The sequence below is a fragment of the Limulus polyphemus genome, unplaced genomic scaffold, assembly GCF_000517525.1.
Source record: "Limulus polyphemus unplaced genomic scaffold, Limulus_polyphemus-2.1.2 Scaffold11682, whole genome shotgun sequence".
Lineage (NCBI taxonomy): Eukaryota > Metazoa > Arthropoda > Merostomata > Xiphosura > Limulidae > Limulus > Limulus polyphemus.
The window spans coordinates 5,859-10,379 of record NW_013677292.1 but is presented as its reverse complement, the minus strand read 5'-3'; the positions used below and the strand labels follow the sequence as shown (position 1 = coordinate 10,379).

The window sequence follows — 4,521 nt, the reverse complement described above, 5'->3', positions numbered from 1 at the left end:
ACAGTACCTACATGTCTATATCTAAGCTGTGTTCAGTACCTACATGTCTATATCTAAGCTGTGTTCAGTACCTACATGTCTATATCTAAGCTGTGTTCAGTACCTACATGTCTACATCTAAGCTACTTTCAGTACCTACAAGTCTATATCTAAGCTGTGTTCAATACCTACATGTCTATATCTAAGCTGTGTTCAGTACCTACATGTCCACATCTAAGCACTTTCAGTACCTACATGTCCACATCTAAGCTGTGTTCAGTACCTACATGTCTATATCTAAGCTGTCTTCAATACCTACATGTCTATATCTAAGCTGTGTTCAGTACCTACATGTCTATATCTAAGCTGTGTTCAGTATCTAGTCTACATCTAAGCTACTTTCAGTACCTACATGTCTATATCTAAGCTGTGTTCAGTACCTACATGTCTATATCTAAGCTGTGTTCAGTACCTACATGTCTATATCTAAGCTGTCTTCAATACCTACATGTCTATATCTAGATTAACTTCAGCACTTCTCACAGCTTAGATATACACACAAGGAGCTACTTTAGATACCTCTAGTACCTTCAAGTTTATACCAGTATTTTCTGAAGGTAGCTCAGATATGGACGTGGAAGTACAGAAGGTAGCTTAGATATAGACCAGGAGATACTGAAGGTAGCTTAGATGTAGACGTGTAGGTACTGAAAGTAGCTTAGATGTAGACGTGTAGGTATTGAAAGTAGCTTAGATGTAGACGTGTAGGTACTGAAAGTAGCTTAGTTATAGACGTGTAAGTACTGAAAGTAGCTTAGATATAGACCAGGAGATGCTGGAGGTAGCTTAGATGTAGACGTGTAGGTACTGAAGGTAGCTTAGATATAGACCAGGATACATTGAAGGTAGCTTAGATGTAGACGTGTAGGTACTGAAAGTAGCTTAGATATAGACGTGTAGGTACTGAAAGTAGCTTAGATATAGACCAGGAGATGCTGGACGTAGCTTAGATGTAGACGTGTAGGTACTGAAAGTAGCTTAGATATAGACCAGGAGATATTGAAGGTAGCTTAGATGTAGACCAGGAGATATTGAAGGTAGCTTAGATATAGACCAGGAGATATTGAAGGTAGTGTTACGTCTCTGTTCGTTAGTTAATTTTCCGTAAATTTCTTTCTGATGAAACTTTAGCGACACAAGTCCTTTCTTAAATAAAACTGGTTTATTCTTTCTGAAAACAACTTTGCAATACACTTAATTTCCATAGTCGCGCTATAACAAACGCTGTAATTCACAACGAACGTCTCACGTGCTCGACTCAACTGTCAATTACATATACATTACATTGTTGCCGTCAGTTCTTGGCGGCTTATATATACAATACTACCGCATCTCTTGTAAAAGCTCGAGGCTTCCCGAACCTTCGAGAATATGACGTGTTACTAGCGTCACGTGAACCCGCTGTTGTAACAGTAGCTTAGATGTAGACAGTGTAGGTACTGAAAATAGCTTAGATGTAGACCAGGATGCATTGAAGGTAGCTTAGATGTAGACGTGTAGAACGTAGATATAGACGTATAGGACTGAAGATAGCATAGATGTAAGAAAGGAGGTACTGAAAGTAAAATAGTTATACTAATAGAGGTACTGAGGGTAACATAGGTATATGAACAGAGGTACCGAGAGTAACATAGATATAAGAACGGGGGTGCTGAGGGTAACATAGATATAAGAACAGAGGTACTGGGGTAGCATAGGTATAAGAACAGAGGTACTGAGGGTAACATAGATATAAGAACAGAGGTACTGAGGGTAACATAGGTATAAGGACAGAGGTACTGAGGTAAAATAGGTATAAGCATAATGGTACTAAGGGTACCATAGATATAAGAACAACAGTACTGAGTATAATATAGATATAAGGACAGAGGTACTGAGGGTAACATAGAAATAAGAACAACGGTACTGAGCATAATATAGATATAAGAACAGGGGTACTGAGGGTAGTATAGGTATAAGGACAGAGGTACTGAGGGTAGCATAGATATAAGAATGGAGGTACTCAGGGTAACATAGGTATAAGGACAGAAGTACTAAGGGTAACATAGATATAAGCATAAAGGTCCTAAGGGTAACATAGATATAAGAACAGTGGTACTGAGGGTAACATGGATATAAGAATGAAGGTACTAAGAGTAACATAGATATAAGAACAGAGGTACTAAGGGTAACATAGATATAAGAAAAGAGGTACTAAAGGTAACATAGCTATAAGAACAGAGGTACTGAGGATAACATAGGTATAAAGACAAGGTACTGTGGGTAACATAGGTATGAGAACAGTGGTACTGAGGGTAACATAGATATAAGAACAGAGGTACTGAGAATAACATAGGTATGAGAACAGAGGTACTGAGGGGAACAGAGGTTCTGAGGGTAACATAGGTATAAGCATAAAGGTACTAAGGGTAACATAGATATAAGAACAACGGCACTGAGTATAATATAGATAGAGGTACTGAGGGATATATTGGTATATATGTATGGTATATATAGTATTCATCATCAACCTTAGTTATGGAACCATTCCAACATTTACATAACAGATATTCGTTCATCATCAACCTTAGTTATGGAACCATTCCAACATTTACATGACAGATACTCGTTCATCATCAACCTTAGTTATGGAACCATTCCAACATTTACGAATATCTGTTATGTAAATGTTAGAATGGTTCCATAACTAAGGTTGATGATGAACGAGTATCTGTTATGTAAATGTTGGAATGGTTCTAGCACTAAGGTTGATGATGAACGAATATCTGTTCCACGTATAAAAGTAAACGGTGATGATAGGGTGTGTAAATTCCTCCAAAACGTCATCAGTGGCTGGATAGCTATGCATCTTCTTTTTTTGAAGAGAAATACTCATACACTGAGGTAGTGTTAAACGCTCTGGAGCCAAAGGACGCAGCATTTAGAATAAGAAAGGGTTCAGTGTTTTGCACAGAGTGTTTAGAAGAAGCTCCGAAACCACACCCTAGGGGAATCAGCATCAACACCCTAATCTGCCTAGGGCAGGTTATGGTTGTGAAGCTTGGTGTATTTTCTGCTCCCGTTAGCGAGAGATTAAGCAAGGATTTCAAGTTGGTGAAGGATCACAAGCCAGGTGTCCACAAGCTTCCGACAACAACACAAAATGAAAGTTTGTTTGCACGAGAAAATTGGCGAAAGAGACGAACATAAAATCAATTCCGTTCTATATCACATGTTTCAAATCCCTCAATGAACTCTAATGTGTTTCATGACTTTGTTTTGCTTAAAGATGCGCAGGAAAGTCGTAAATCTAAGACATTAGCTGCTTTACTGAAATATACAACCGGAGGACATTGATATGACCGTTATCCATTATGCTGATCGTATGGAAGCACTGCTAGATGGAAAAATATCACCGGGGAAAATACAATCTTCAGTATGTCCAACTTAATCAATATTTCATTTCCATAAAGTGTGAAGGGTCTCCCGAGGAGTTTATAAAAGGAATGTTTTTACAAACTATCAATGAGCATAGAATCTCGCTGCTTTTCTAAGTTTCTACCTCAAAAAAAACAACAGAAAGTTTCTAAGAGGTGGAAGTTATTAATGACACAAATATTTCTGATTTCAGGTCTAAGCTGAGACTACTGAATATTCATCTGTGGTCATCCAGCCACCCTGATGACTCCAGGACCTCAGGTCCACCCAGGAAGACACACCTCACACAATTCCACCTCAGCCATGTTTCCCATCAGTGGAAAGGGAACTGGATCCTCTGGTGGGCACACACCATCTCAGGAGTGGCAAGGGGTTAATACCATGGATAGGCAGTCTGTTTCTTCAAGGCCAGGATCTGCAGGTAGCCAGACACCATTTCAGGAATGGAAAGGTGTTAACACCATGGACAGGCAGTCTGTTTCTTCAAGGCCAGGGTCTGCGGGTAGCCAGACAACATCTGGGAGTTGGAGTACAGCTGGAACAGGATATGGCAGAACCTATAAAAGTGGCGCCCTCAAACGGTATGCGGACCATTTAAAAGTTATTGTAATTCTGCTTCGAATGTATCCGTATATAGTTCACATTTCAATAGGTATTTTTCTTATTAAAATTACTATATACTTATTTTGTTGTCACAAATAGCTACTCTATATAAGTTACTCTTATCTAGAAACAAGCATATTTAATTGTTTATTTTGCTCTTCGAGCTGCCACTGTTGCAGGTTTTCTTGCAAATGCTGTAATCTCTCTTCTTGTTTATTTTGCTCTTCGAGCTGCCACTGTTGCAGGTTTTCTTGCAAATGCTGTAATCTCTCTTCTTGTTTCTTTTCTCGTTCTTCTTGTTACTTTTCTTTTTCCTCCAACAACTGTTGTAATTTCTCTTCTCGTTCTTCTTGTTTCTTTTGCTGTTCTTGTATTGCTGCCATCAAGTCTGCTAGGCTGTAGTTTGATTTTCCGCTTTTCGTTTCCATTTTTTTTTCTGTCCCACTCTCTGCCACCAATTTG

General features: G+C 38.8%; 1 long non-coding RNA gene across 1 annotated transcript in view; it reads left to right on the top strand.

Annotated features, from left to right (window-relative positions):
• Positions 1-4,521, top strand: part of LOC106476814 — a 10,460-nt gene that overhangs the window by 2,399 nt on the left and 3,540 nt on the right. Inside the window, exon 2 of the long non-coding RNA XR_001291935.2 lies at positions 3,650-4,037. This is a non-coding gene — a long non-coding RNA (uncharacterized LOC106476814). The remainder of the gene's footprint in view (positions 1-3,649; positions 4,038-4,521) is intronic.